Below are 16,301 nucleotides of genomic sequence, written 5' to 3' on the forward strand. Positions count from 1 at the left end.
CTTAATCCTTGCTAGAAGCGGCACCACTTCAATATTCATATAGGTGAAATTAGCTACAACGTTCCTGTTACTACAAACATTTACTAATTTCATTAAGATTTAATTCAACCTCTTCGTGTAACAGTTTGTACCAAGAAGTTTGTTATTTTTCCCTAGTTATTTCAGATATTTGACAACTTCTTCACTCCTCCCATAACAATATGTAGTACATTGGAATTAAGGCTCCGAAAGGAGATATGTGCTTAAGCAATACAAAACAACTTGTTATTACCTCATTGAACTTATTTTGTTAGAGTGTATACTAACTCAAAGTTGGGTTCCTGTCGTTTGTATTCAATTTAGAGGTTTTAGCCCCATTTCTTCACAAGTTTGTTGTACTACATTTCTCGCCAATGGTTTAGTAAGTGGATGTGCCAAATTCTGATTCGATCTCACATACACAATAGTTATAGTCCCGTTTGTGACTAATTCTCTTATATAAGCGTGCCTCAGGCTTATATGTCTTAATCCCATTATATATCTTATTGTGAGCCACACACATGGTAGTCTCACTATCACAAAATAAAGAAAAGGCTGGCATAGGTTGTGGCCACAACTTTATATCTAATAACATGTTCCTTAACCACTCTACTTCTTTCCCAGCAGCTGCTAATGCTATGAATTCAGATTCCATAGTAGAATGAGAAATACAAGTTTGTTTCTTGTATGCCCAACTAATGACACCACCTCCAAAAGTAAATATCCATCCTGAAGTGGATTTATTATCATTAACACTAGTAATCCAACTTGCATCAGAATATCCCTCTAAAACCATGGGAAATTCAGTATAGCAAATGCCCAAATGTTTTTGTGACGACCCAAAGGGTCATCACCTGTTTTCTTACTCATCCCGTGCTTCCGAGGCCTCAAAAACCTCATTTAGGGTTGCCTCAATTTGCGTGCGCAGTCTGGGCGCGTAGCCGGAAAGCTTAAATATGAATTCTGTGTGAAAAATGCTAAATTTTGATATTAATATGAATATATTTGACTTCGGTCAACATTTTTGGGAAACGGACCCGGACCCGTGATTTGACGGTCCCGGAGGGTCCGTAGAAAAATATGGGACTCGGGCATATGCCCGGAGTCGAATTCCTAGGTCTAGAGCCCGAAAAATAAATTTTTCTGTGAAATTTTTTTTTTGAAATTACTAAGGAAATTGGAAATGAAATTTGATTAAAAGACTGTGGTATCGGGCTCGTATTTTGGTTCCGACGTCCGGTACAAGTCTTATATATGGTTTAAGCACTTTCTGTAAAATTTGGTTGAAAACGGACGTCGTTTGATGTGTTTCGGACTTGAAATGGACATTTGATGCTTTATGAAAATTTCAAAGAAAAACATGAGTTTTGAGGCTTTATTCGATGTATATGATGTTATTTTGGCGATTTGATCGCACGGATAAGTCCATAGGATGTTTTGAGGTTGTGTGCATAATTGGTTTGGAGCCTCGGGGGCTCGGGTGAGTTTTGGATAGGCATCGGATTGCATTTTTCACTTTTGGAAAGGCCTGGTATCAGTTATCTGCAGGATTCGCATTTGCGAAGCCTGGATTCGCAAATGCGAAGGTCCAGCTATCGCAAATGCAAAGGCTGGTTCGCAAATGCGAAACCAGCCCAGGCAGGGCAAGGTTCGCAAATGCGAAGCCAAACCTCGCAAATGCGATGGTCACTGGTTCGCAAATGCGAGACCAGTTTCGCAAATGCGAAGGTCCCTTGGTAGACCTAAGTTCGCAAATGCGAATAGAAATGTCGCATTTCCCAAGCCTGCAGGGTTCGCAATTGCAAACCCAACTTCGCATTTCCCATATCCGAGGCCCAGCAAATTTTATACTTAGTCGAATTTTTATCACTTTTCACCATTCTTTCAAAACCCAAACCCCGTAGGCGATTTTTCAAGAACAATCTTCATCCCAAATCATTTGTAAGTCGATTTTTACTCAATTCTTTCAATCTTTAACATCATTTAACATGTTTTCCACTTAAAAATCAAGGATTTTCATGGGTGAAATTGGGGTTTTTGGGTAGAACCTAGGTTTTCTAAAAATTGGGGATTTGGACCTCGATTTGAGGTCCGATTTCAAAACAAATTACATATTTGAGTTCGTGGGGGAATGGGTAACCGGGTTTTGGTTCGAACCTCGGGTTTTGACCACGTGGACCCGGGGGCGATTTTGGAATTTTTGGGAAAAACTTGGAAAATTAATTTTTATGCATTCAAATTGATTCATATAGTGTTTATTAAAGTAATTGAGCAATTTGTGATTAGATTCGAGCGAATTGGAGGTGGAACCGCGGGGTAAAGCGATAGTTGAGGATTAAGTGGATTTCAAGGCTTTGAGGTAAGTGTTTGGTTTAACCCTAGCTTGAGGGAATAGGAGTTGAGTCTTGTTTGCTAATTGCTAAATGATCGAGTACGATGTATAGGCATGGTGATGAGTATCTATACATTCGTGTCTAGTATGACCGTGAGTCCTCATAATGTGATTATCATGATTTGGTTGTGATTTCCGTGTTTATTGGAGGATTTCTATATGTTGTGAATAACATGTGAACGATTATATGATCAATTGATTCCTAGGAGCATTGGCTCAAATTGTGATACGAATATTGAAAGTATATGAAATGACTTTATTCCTTGGAGCGTTGGCTCAAAATGGTAAAGTGGATTATAACGTAAGAAATGAAAGAAAAAGAAAGCGTTGTTGGTATTTTCCCTTGTCGGGACGTTGCATTGAACTTGTTGGTTTCTTTTCCCTTGCCGGTAATCCTTCCAATATTTGTTTGATTTTATACCCCTTATTTGTGACTATTGTTTGGGGAGTTAGACTGTCGAATGATATGGATCGGGTTGCATGCCGCAACAATGATAAATGATATTTGAGGATCGGGTTGCGCACCGCAACAATGTTAAATGAGATATGAGGATCGGGTTGCGCGCCGCAACAATGATAAATGATAAATGATATGGGTCGGTTTGCACGCCGCAACAGTGGTATTTATGGATCGGGTTGCACGCCGCAACAATGGTAATTGTGGACCGGGTTGCACGCCGCAACAGTTATTGATACAAATGTGTTTATATTGAGTATTGGTTCCTTGTTCATCGTAAATTTAGACTGCTTTAGATTGTTACTCTGGATTATTGTTAATATTGCCATCTCCCGTTAGCATGTTCCCCTCCCATATTGTTAATTGTTTGGTATTTCGATTCCGTCGTATATTTATAATTGCACAGGTTTATGTGGTGTCCAGTCTAGCCTCGTCACTACTTCGCCGGGGTTAGGCTAGACACTTACCAGCACATGGGGTCGGTTGTGCTGATGCTACACTCTGTGCATTTTTGCACAGGTCCAGGTTTTGAGGAGCAGCAGCAGCATTAGCACGGGAGCAGGCATTCATTATCACGAGACCAAGGTAGCCTTGCAGGCGTCCGCAGGCCCGGCATCTCTCCCTTATTTTCTCTTCTATACTGTTGCCTCCTTGTTTTCGAGACAAACTGTTTATATGTTTCTTTCAGACCTTTGTATTTAGTAAACTCTTAGCAGTTCGTGAGTAATGTGACACCAGTCTTGGGTAGAGGTTATAGTTGACTGTTCCGCGTTTTGATTTAGATCATGATTCAGACTTCCGCTATTATTATTAAATTTCATGTTCTATATTGATGTTATAAATTTTTAAAAGATTTGTTAGCAATGGAAGACTAAATGAGTAGGCTTGCCTAGCTACCACGAGTAGGCGCCATCACGACCCCGAGTGCGGGAAATCCTGGTCGTGACAAGTTGGTATCAGAGCACTAGGTTACATAGGTCTCACAACTCACGGACAAACTCAGTAGAGTCTGAGGGGTCGGTACGGAGAAGTCTGTACTTGTCCCCCAGATGCTATTGAGTTAGGAAAAATCTCTCATTTATTCCCTCTTGTCGTGCGATTTGGTTTCTCAATGCTGATTGAATTTCTACTCTGTTCTTTCGCAGATGGCGAGAACACACGCTTCCTCATCTACCGATCAGCAGTCCGAGCCCCAGACAGCTCCCGCTAGGGGTAGAGGACGTGGCCATGCTAGGGGCCGAGGTAGGGGCGGGGCTCATCCCCAAGCAGCAGCACCAGTGGCGGAGCCTCAGGTTGACCTTGAGGAGGAGGTTCCGGCTCCAGCCGCAGCAGTTCCGGTGGGCCCAGCTCAAGTCCCAGAGGGGTTTATTGCTACCCCAGTTCTTCAGGACGCTTTGGTCCGGTTGGTGGGCCTCATGGAGAGTGTCACCCGAGCAGGATTGCTTCCTGTAGCACCAGCCACTTCTCAGGGTGGAGGAGGGGCCCAGACTCCTGCTGCACGTACTCCGGAGCAGGTAGCTCCCCAGGGTCAGATACCAGCGGCTCAGCCAGCTACGACAGTTCAGTCGAGGGTAGTTGCACAGGCTGGCGATGGAGCGGCTATGTCCGCAGATGCTTTATGGAGGCTGGACAGGTTTACCAAGCTCTTCACTGCTACATTCAGCGGAGCTTCTTCTGAGGACCCCCAGGATTTCTTATACAGCTGCCACGAGGTTCTTTGGAACATGGGCATTGTGGAGTCCAATGGAGTTGATTTTGCTGCCTTTCGTCTATCTGGATCCGCCAAGACTCGGTGGAGGGATTTCTGTTTAGCCAGACCAGCAGGGTCGCCGTCCTTGACTTGGGATCAGTTTTCAGAGTTGTTCCTGGAGAAGTTTCTCCCTGTTACTCAGAGGGATGCTTATCGGAGGCAGTTTGAGCGCCTCCAGCAGGGGTCTATGACAGTCACTCAGTATGAGACCAGGTTTATCGATCTAGCTCGCCATGCCATTGTCATACTCCCCACTGAGAGGGAGAGGGTGAGGAGATTTATTGATGGTTTGATCCAGCCTATTCGTCTTCAGATGGCCAGAGAGGCGGGGAGTGATATTACTTTTCAGGAGGCGGCCAATGTGGCCCGGAGGATCGAGATGGTTCTGCCACAGGGGGGTGGTCATAGAACAGACAAGAGACCCCGTCACACAGGTCGGTTCAGTGGTGCCTCATTTGGGGGCAGGAATTCTTATGATAGGGGTCAGCCTTCCAGGCCTTTCCAGTCAGCCCTCCAGGTTTCTCAGGGTGCCCCAGGTGATCGTGGTTCCCGTGGGCATTATTCTGATCAGCAGTCACTCAGTGCACCGCCAACTCCCATCAGTGCACCGCCACTTTAGAGTTTTCGTGGAGGTCATTCGGGTTGCCAGGGCCAGCCACAACGTTCGGAGGGATGTTATGAGTGTGGTGAGTATGGTCACATCAGGAGAGCTTGCCCAAGATTGAGGGGTACTCAGTCTCAGCAGCAGGGTCCCCGTCCTATGATTCAGGCACCAGATGCCCCACAGCCAGCCAGGGGTGGAGGCAGAGGTCATAGTGGTGGAGGTAGAGGCCATAGAGGTGGAGCTCAGACTGCCAGGGGCGGAGGTCAGCTAGCAGCAGATCGACCTAGGGATACAGCTCAGGGTGGTGGGGCCCAGCCCCGTTGCTATGCTCTCCAGGCTAGACCAGAGGCAGAGGCCTCAGATGCGGTGATCACAGGTACGGTTCTGGTTTGTGATCGAGGTGCTTCGGTACTATTTGATCCCGGGTCTACGTATTCATATGTTTCCTCTTATTTCGCACCATGCTTGGTTATGCCTAGTGATGCTTTGGGTATTCCTGTATATGTGTCTACACCGGTGGGTGACTCTATCGTGGTCGACCGAGTCCATCGTTTGTGTGTTGTAGTGATTGAGGGTCTTGAGACCCGTGTAGACTTGCTACTCTTATATATGGTGGACTTTGATATCATTCTGGGTATGGATTGGCTATCACCCTATCACGCTATCTTGGACTGCTATGCCAAGACTGTGACTTTAGCTTTACCGGGTATGCCTCGCTTAGAGTGGAGAGAGACTCCAAGTCATTCTACCCGTAGTGTCACATCGTACGTGAAGGCTCGACGTATGGTCGAGAAGGGGTGCCTGGCCTATTTGGCCTATGTTCGTGATTCCAGTGCTGAGGTCCCTTCCATAGACTCTGTGCCTATTGTCCGGGAGTTTCCCGATGTCTTTCCTTCAGACCTGCCGGGTATGCCACCCGACAGGGATATAGATTTCTGTATTGACTTGGTTCCGGGCACTCAGGCCATTTCTATTCCGCCGTACAGAATGGCCCTGCCTGAGTTGAAGGAGTTAAAAGAACAGTTGCAGGATTTGCTGGAGAAGGGTTTCATTAGACCCAGTGTGTCTCCTTGGGGTGCGCCGATGTTATTTCAAGAAGAAGGATGGGTCAATGAGGATGTGTATTGATTACCGGCAATTGAACAAGGTAACGGTCAAGAATAAGTACCCACTGCCGAGGATTGATGATTTGTTCGACCAGCTTCAGGGTGCTAAGGTATTCTCCAAGATTGACTTGCGATCCGGGTACCATCAGTTGAGGATTAGGGCATCTGATGTCCCTAAGACAGCCTTCCACACTCGGTATGGGCATTACGAGTTCCTGGTTATGTCATTTGGGTTGACCAATGCCCCAGCAACATTTATGGAGTTGATGAACCGAGTGTTCAGGCCATATTTGGACATGTTCGTGATAGTCTTTATTGATGATATTTTGGTGTACTCCCGCAGCCAGGAGGAGCACGAGCAGCACCTTAGAGTGGTTCTTCAGACTCTGAGGGATAGTCAGTTATATGCCAAGTTCTCCAAGTGTGAGTTCTGGATGAGTTCGGTAGCATTTCTGGGTCACGTTGTATCAGCTGAGGGTATTCAGGTGGACCCGAAGAAGATAGAGGCAGTCAAGAACTGGCCTAGACCAGCATCAGCGACAGAGATTCGGAGTTTCTTGGGGTTAGCAGGCTACTACAGGCGGTTCGTGGAGGGATTTTCATCTATTGCAGCCCCGATGACTAGATTGACCCAGAAGGGTGCCCAGTTCAGATGGTTAGATGAGTGCGATGCGAGCTTTCAGAAGCTCAAGACAGCCTTGACTACGGCACCGGTGTTGACTTTGCCCACAGGATCAGGGCCCTATACAGTCTACTGTGATGCTTCCCGTGTGGGACTTGGAGCGGTGTTGATGCAGGATGGCAAGGTCATTGCCTATGCTTCGAGACAGTTGAAGATTCATGAGAAGAACTATCCAGTGCATGATCTAGAGTTGGCAGCCATTGTTCACGCCTTGAAGATTTGGAGGCACTACTTGTATGGTGTGGCGTGTGAGGTGTTCACTGATTACAAGAGTCTTCAGTACCTATTTAAGCAAAAGGAGTTGAATTTGAGGCAGAGGAGATGGTTGGAGTTGTTGAAGGATTATGATGTCACCATTCTTTATCATCCGAGAAAGGCCAATGTAGTGGCCGATGCTCTGAGTAGGAAGTCAGCCAGCATGGGTAGTCTTGCTTATATTCCGGTCAGTCAGAGGTCGTTTGCCTTGGATGTTCAGGCTTTAGCCAATCAGTTCGTGAGACTGGATGTTTCTGAGCCCAGTCGAGTGTTAGCCTGCACGGTCGCTCGTTCTTCATTATTGGAGCGTATCCGTGATCGGCAATTTGATGATCCCCATTTATGTGTCCTTAGAGACACGGTGCAGCGAGGAGGTGCCAAGCAGGTTGCCTTAGATGCGGATGGAGTTTTGAGATTGCAGGGGCGAATTTGTGTGCCCAATGTGGATGGGCTTCGAGAGTTGATTTTAGAAGAGGCCCATAGCTCCAGGTACTCTATTCACCCGAGCGTCGCAAAGATGTATCAGGATTTGCGGCAGCACTATTGGTGGCGTAGAATGAAGAAGGACATTGTAGCATATGTGGCTCGTTGTTTGAATTGTCAGCAGGTTAAGTACGAGCATCAGAGACCTGGTGGTTTGCTTCAGAAGATTGAACTCCCCGAGTAGAAGTGGGAGCGGATTACCATGGATTTTGTTACTGGACTTCCGTTGACTCGGAAGAAGTTTGACGCGATATGGGTTATTGTGGATGGGCTGACCAAGTCAGCGCATTTCATTCCTGTAGCAGTCTCCTACTCATCCGAGAGACTAGCTGAGATTTACATCCGGGAGATTGTTCGCCTTCATAGTGTGCCGGCATCTATCATTTCGGATCGGGGTACGTAGTTTACCTCGCTCTTCTGGAGAGAAGTTCAGCGAGAGTTGGGCACACGGGTCGAGTTGAGCACAGCATTCCATCCCCAGACGGACGGTCAGTCCGAGCGGACTATTCAGATTTTGGAGGATATGCTCCGGGCTTGTGTTATTGACTTTGGAGGCTCATGGGATCAGTTCTTACCTTTAGCGGAGTTTGCCTACAATAACAGCTACCAGTTGAGCATCCAGATGGCTCCTTATGAGGCTTTATATGGTAGGCGGTGTCGATCTCCGATTGGATGGTTCGAACCGGGAGAGGCTCGGTTGATAGGTACAGATTTAGTTCAGGAGGCCTTGGACAAGGTCAAGATCATTCAGGACAGACTTCGTTCAGCTCAGTCTAGGCAAAAGAGTTATGCAGATCGTAAGGTTCGAGATGTAGCTTTCATGGTTAGTGAGCGGGTATTGCTCCGGGTGTCGCCTATGAAGGGCGTGATGAGATATGGGAAGAAGGGCAAGCTTAGCCCTAGGTACATTGGTCCATTTGAGGTTCTTGATCGAGTGGGAGATGTGGCTTATAGACTTGCATTGCCACCTAGCTTATCAGCCGTGCATCCAGTTTTCCATGTGTCCATGCTTCGGAGGTATCACGGCGATCCTACCCATGTGTTAGACTTCAGCACTGTCCAGTTGGACAAGGACTTGTCCTACGAGGAGGAGCCGGTAGCTATTCTAGACCGGCAGGTCCGTCAGCTGAGATCCAGGAGTTTTCCTTCTGTTCGTGTTCAGTGGAGAGGTCAGCCCCCTGAGGCATCGACCTGGGAGTCCGAGTCTGATATGCGGAGCCGTTATCCCCATCTTTTTCCCGACTCAGGTACTTCTTTCTTCTGTCCGTTCGAGGACGAACGGTTGTTTTAGAGGTGGAGAATGTGACGACCCAAAGGGTCATCACCTATTTTCTTACTCATTCCATACTTCCGATGCCTCGAAAACCTTATTTAGGGTTGCCTCGATTTGCGTGCGCAGTCCGGGCGCGTAGCCGGAAAGCTTAAATATGAATTCTGTGTGAAAAATGCTAAATTTTGATATTAATATGAATATATTTGACTTCGGTCAACATTTTTGGTAAATGGACCCGGACCCGGACCCGGACCCGTGATTTGACGGTCCCGGAGGGTCCGTAGAAAAATATGGGACTCGGGCATATGCTCGGAGTCGAATTCCGAGGTGTAGAGCCCGAGAAATGAATTTTTCTGTGAAATTGTTTTTCTGAAATTACTAAGGAAATTGGAAATGAAATTTGATTAAAAGGTTGTGGTATCGGGCTCGTATTTTGGTTCCGACGTCCGGTACAAGTCTTATATATAGTTTAAGCGCTTTCTGTAAAATTTGGTTGAAAACGGACGTCGTTTGACGTGTTTCGGACTTGAAATGGAAATTTTGATTCTTTATGAAAATTTCAAAGATGTATATGATGTTATTTTGGCGATTTGATCGCACGGATAAGTCTGTAGGATGTTTTGAGGTTGTGTGCATAATTGGTTTGGAGCCCCGAGGGCTCGGGTGAGTTTTGGATAGGCGTCGGATTGCATTTTTCACTTTTGGAAAGACCTGGTATCAGTTATCTGTAGGATTCGCATTTGCGAAGCCTGGATTCGCAAATGCGAAGGTCCAGCTATTGCAAATGCGAAGGCTGGTTCGCAAATGCGAAACCAGCCCAGGCAGGCCAAGGTTCGCAAATGCGAAGCCAAACCTCGCAGATGCGATGGTCACTGGTTCGCAAATGCGAGACCAGTTTCGCAAATGAGAAGGTCCCTTGGTAGACCTGAGTTCGCAAATGCGAACAGAAATGTCGCATTTCCCAAGCCTGCAGGGTTCGCAATTGCGAACCCAACTTCGCATTTCCCATATCCGAAGCCCAGCAAATTTTATACTTAGTCGAATTTTCATCACTTTTCACCATTCTTTCAAAACCCAAACACCATAGGCGATTTTTCAAGAACAATCTTCATCCCAAATCATTTGTAAGTCGATTTTTACTCAATTCTTTCAATCTTTAACATCATTTAACATGTTTTCCACTTAAAATCAAGGATTTTCGTGGGTGAAATTGGGGTTTTTGGGTAGAACCTAGGTTTTCTAAAAATTGGAGATTTGGACCTCGATTTAAGGTCCGATTTCAAAACAAATTACATATTTGAATTCGTGGGGGAATGGGTAACCGGGTTTTGGTTCGAACCTCGGGTTTTGACCACGTGGGCCCGGGGACGATTTTGGAATTTTTGGGAAAAACTTGGGAAATTCATATTTATGCATTCAAATTGATTCATATAGTGTTTATTAAAGTAATTGAGCAATTTGTGATTAGATTCGAGCGAATTGGAGGTGGAACCGCGGGGTAAAGCGATAGTTGAGGATTAAGTGGATTTCAAGGCTTTGAGGTAAGTGTTTGGTTTAACCCTAGCTTGAGGGAATAGGAGTTGAGTCTTGTTTGCTAATTGCTAAATGATCGAGTACGATGTATAGGCATGGTGACGAGTATCTATACATTGGTGTCTAATATGACCGTGAGTCCTCATAATGTGTTTATCATGATTTGGTTGTGATTTCCGTGTTTATTGGAGGATTTCTATATGTCGTGAATAACAAGTGAACGATTATATGATCAATTGATTCCTAGGAGCATTGGCTCAAATTGTGATACGAATATTGAAAGTATATGAAATGACTTGATTCGTTGGAGCGTTGGCTCAAAATGGTAAAGTGGATTATAACGTAAGAAATGAAAGAAAAAGAAAGCGTTGTTGGTATTTTCCCTTGTCGGGACGTTGCATTGAACTTGTTGGTTTCTTTTCCCTTGCCGGGAATCCTTCCAATATTTGTTTGATTTTATGCCCCTTATTTTTGACTATTGTTTAGGGAGCTAGACTGTCGAATGATATGGATCGGGTTGCACGCCGCAACAATGATAAATGATATTTGAGGATCGGGTTGCGCGCCGCAACAATGTTAAATGAGATATGAGGATCGGTTGCGCGCCGCAACAATGATAAATGATAAATGATATTGGTCGTGTTGCACGCCGCAACAGTGGTATTTGTGGATCGGGTTGCACGCCGCAACAATGGTAATTGTGGACCGGGTTGCACGCCGCAACAGTTATTGATACAAATGTGTTTATATTGAGTATTGATTCCTTGTTCATCGTATATTTAGACTGCTTTACATTGTTACTCTGGATTACTATTAATATTGCCATCTCCTCATAGCATGTTCCCCTCCCATATTGTTAATTGTTTGGTATTTCGATTCCATCGTATATTTATAATTGCACAGGTTTATGTGCTGTCCAGTCTAGCCTCGTCACTACTTCGCCGGGGTTAGGCTAGACACTTACCAGCACATGGGGTCGGTTGTGCTGATGCTACACTCTGTGCATTTTTGCACAGGTCCAGGTTTTGAGGAGTAGCAGCAGCATAGCACGGGAGCAGGATTTCATTATCACGAGACCGAGGTAGCCTTGCAGGAGTCCGCAGGCCCGGCGTCTCTCCCTTATTTTCTCTTCTATATTGCTGCCTCCTTGTTTTCGAGACAAACAGTTTATATGTTTCTTTCAAACCTTTGTATTTAGTAAACTCTTAGCAATTCGTGAGTAATGTGACACCAGTCTTGGGTAGAGGCTATTGTTAACTGTTCCGCGTTTTGATTTAGATCATGATTCAAACTTCCGCTATTATTATTAAATTTCATGATCTATATTGATGTTATAAATTGTTAAAAGATTTGTTAGCAATGGAAGAGTAAATGAGTAGGCTTGCCTAGCTACCACGAGTAGGCGCCATCACGACCCCGAGTGCGGGAAATTCGGGTCGTGACAGTTTTGTATATTTTAAATATCCAAGTACTCTAGTTACTGCTTTCCAATGATCATTACTTGGATTACTAGTAAACCTTGAAAGTTTACAAACAGCAAATGCTATATCAAGTCTTGTACAATGCATTGCATACATCATACTACCTATTGCACTTGCATACTCTAATTGGGCTATTGCTCTTCCAGTATTTTCAGTTAGCTTGATACTAGAGTCATAAGGAGTATCAAACTCCTTTATGCCTAAATGACTAAACTTAGCAAGGATCTTATCAATATAATGCGATTATGATAAAGTCATTCTTTTGTTCTCTCTTTTCACCTTTATGCCTAGAATAGTATCTACTTCATTTAAGTCTTTCATCTTAAAAACTGAAGTTAGATACTTCTTGGTTTCAGTAATACCAAGCATATTTGTACAAAAAATTAGCATGTCATCAACATATAGACAATTGATAACTCCGTATTCTTTTGTGAACTTGGAGTATACATTTGTCAGCATGATTATGTATGAATCCATTTGAAAGTACAACATTATCAAACCTTTCATGCCATTGTTTAGGTGCTTGTTTCAAACCATAGAGAGACTTTATCAATTTACTTACTTTCTTCTCATTTCCTGGAAGAACAAAACCTTCAGGTTGTTGCATATAAATCTCTTCACTAAGGTTTCCGTTTAAAAAGGCCATTTTAACATCCATTAGATGCACATACAAGTTATATATAGAAGACAACGATAAAAGCACTCTAATGGGCGTTATTCTTGCTACAGGAGCATAAGTGTCAAAATAGTCTATGCCTTCTTTTTGAGTGAAACCTTTTGCAACTAATCTTGCTTTGAAGGTTTGGATAGAACCGTCAGTATTATACTTCCTCCGAAAGACCCATTTACAACCTATGGATTTTGATCCATTTGGAAGATCAACTAAAACCCAAGTATTGTTGGACATTATTGAATCCATTTCATCATTAATAGCCTCTTTCCAGAAGGCAGCATCTCGAGAAGCCATAGCTTCTTGAAATGTCTTCGGGTCTTCTTCAACATTTAACAAGATAAGAATTTGATTACAGACATTTTTTCTATCTCCTTCTACAAGAAAGACTAAGGACTGTGAAGAGATAAAATCAGAACCAAGACATTTTTCTTTCCTTATTCTTTGACTCTTTCTTAGTTCTATTTGTATATTGTCACTTTTCTTTTTACTTATAGTAATTTCGGAATGTGACAATCTATATGCATCATTATCACTTTCATTTGATTCAGTCATTTCCTCATCAACAGTGTTATCTAAAAATTTATTTTCAATAAATTCAACATGAATAGATTCTATTATAACATTAGATTCTAGATCGAACAATCTATATGCCTTAGAATTTTGAGCATATCCAACAAAGACACTTTTAATTCCTCTAGGACCTAGTTTTGTTCTTTGGTGATCATGAACTCTATAGAATGATATACACCCCCACACTTTAAAATATTCTAAATTAGGTTTTCTATTATTCCAAAGTTCATATGGTGAAACATGTAAGCTTTTTGAAGGTACTCTATTTAATATGTGACAAGCTGTTAAAAGTGCTTCACCCCATAAATTATGTGGTAAATGTGCATTCATTAACATAGCATTAATCATATCAACTAAAGTTCTATTTTTTCTTTCAGCCAAACCATTTTGTAGTGGTGCATACGGAGCACTTGTTTGATGTATCAAACCATTCTCTTCACAAAACTTATTAAATTCGGAGGAAAAATATTCTCCACCTCTATCACTACGAAGAATCTTAATCTTAGTATTCTTTTGATTTTCCACAACAGATTTNTTAGGTTTCAAGCCCTTAAACACCATTTTGACCTTAAATCCTTGAGTTTTCAGTCTAATTTCATGTGTTTGCACCATAAAATTGTGTTTAGGTTTAGAAATTCTTACCTCAATCGAAGTCCCTTGATTCCTCTCCTCCAACTCGCCCAAATTCTCCAAGTCCGAAGTGAAAATATGAAACCCTTTCAAAAATTCGCGAAGGGAATAAAAACTATTCTGACCAGTTATTTTCGCATCTGCGGCTCCATGGCCGCATCTGCGGCTCCTGCTTTTGCTGTCAATGCACCGCTTCTGCGGACATATCCGCTTCTGCGGTTCAATATCCGCTCCTGCGCCTCCTGCTTCTGCGGACAAAATAACGCATCTGCGGATCCCCATAAGAGCTCAAATACCGCATCTGCGGTCCTCCTGTCGCATCTGCGACTCCGCAGATGCGGTCACCAATTCCGCACCTGCGGTCCCTGCCGCTTCTGTGTTCTCCACTCGCTTCTGCGGTACCGCTTCTGCGGTCCCATCTCCGCAGAAGCGAAAATACCAGAAGCAGCACAGGTTTGCAATCTCCTAAGTTCAAAACATCCCGTTAGCCATCCGAAATCACCCCGAGGCCCTCGGGACCTCAACCAAAAATACAAACATGATCCAATACCTTATTCAAACTTGCTCCAATCATTAAAACACCTCAAACAACACTAAAACCATCATTTCTCATCGAATTCAAGCCTAAGTTCTTCCAAAACTTCCGAAACACGCATTCGATCAGAAACCCAACCAAAACACCTCCGAATGACCTGAAATTTTGCACACACATCCAAAATCACCTAACGAAGCTACAGCAACTCTCGGAATCTCATTCCGACCCCCGGATCAAAATCTCACCTACCAACCGGAATCCGCCAAAATACTAACTTCACCAATTCAAGCCTAATTATACACCGAACCTCCAAAATCAATTCCGATCGCACTCCTAAGTCACAAATTATCCCCCGAAGCTAACCAAATCATCGGAATTCAAATCCGAGCCCTCTAACACAAAAGTCAACATCCGGTTGACTTTTTCAACTTAAGCCTTCTTAAAAGAGACTAAGTGTCTCATTTCTTATCAAAACCATTCCAAACCAACTCTAACACATCAAATACTGATAATGAAACATGAAGAAGCATAACATGGGGAAAACGGGGCGGTAACTCACGTGACGACGGGTCGGGTCGTCACATCACCCAAATCAGATTTTTCAAAATAAATTTGGGATCTATGGCCAAACGCTAGCTTAAAAAATTTAAAATCGTTCTTAAACTACTTTGACTTAAATCTACTAGGAGAAGAAACTCCATATTCTCAAATAGCAAATCTTATTCATCCAATTGCAGAAATAAAACGTCTTTGAAATTCTCAATGATTTGATCTTGATGGGACTTCCAATGGTATTTAGTTCTCAAAAAAAAAATTATTTTGTGTCTCACACAACTGACGGTAGTTGTATGAGGTCTTTTTTTTGTCTCACAACTATGTGGTCCCAGAAATTTGTGAATCCAGATGTATAAGATATGGGTTCACAAATGTATGAGATAAAAAGAGGCCTCACACAACTAGTGTAAGTTGTGTAAAACACAAAATAAAATCACTCTTTGTTCCCATTTGAACTGCAAAAACTAAACCAAAAGCAAAAGAGTGAACTTGTTAAACCCACTTATAATTAATTGATATTATTACTTTATCAAAATCCATTTTAACAAGTAAACATTAAAAAAACCATAAAAGAACAGAGAGATCATAAGGGAGAACGAACCTCAACTTCATCTCGTACTCAGCTTTTTCCACAGTCTCACGCTGTGCTGCGTCAATTGTTTCGACCTCCCTACCATAACAAGAGAGATATTTGTATTTAAAAATTAAAGCAGAGATTTTTCCCTAATATAACAATCAGAGTAAGGCAAAGATCTCCCCAAATGTAACATTCAGATAGCCAAAGAAGTTTAGGTACAAGTCCTTGTTAAAGACTCCCATTAATTACCATAGTGAATAAAGGAAATAAGAATTAAACTTTTCATCTTCTCAAATGAAATAAGTATGATATATCAAACCAGTGTTATCAAATGCAAAAGCGCAAAAGAGCTCTAAGGTCTGTTGAGGCTTACACGCAAATAAAGCGTGGGCTTTATAATGAAGAAAGGCACAAATAGAAAGAGAAAAAAACACAAATATGTATGTGTAGTCCATATATATTTGTTTTTATTTTTATTTATTTCTATAATTAAATCTGTTTTATTTTATTTTTATTTATTTCTACAATTAAATCTATTTTATTTTAGATTTAAATTTATTTGAATAAACAGATGTGTCTGTTTGTGAAAGAACACATCTTTTTAAAAAGGTCTGATGGTTGCCTATAAATAGAAGTTCTTCCAACAAAGTGCCCCAAGTCCAAGTCCAAGTCTTTGATATTAATATATATATAATATATAATATATATGTATTTGCACACATATAAG

The sequence above is a fragment of the Nicotiana attenuata genome, unplaced genomic scaffold (assembly GCF_001879085.1).
Source record: "Nicotiana attenuata strain UT unplaced genomic scaffold, NIATTr2, whole genome shotgun sequence".
Taxonomy (NCBI): domain Eukaryota; kingdom Viridiplantae; phylum Streptophyta; class Magnoliopsida; order Solanales; family Solanaceae; genus Nicotiana; species Nicotiana attenuata.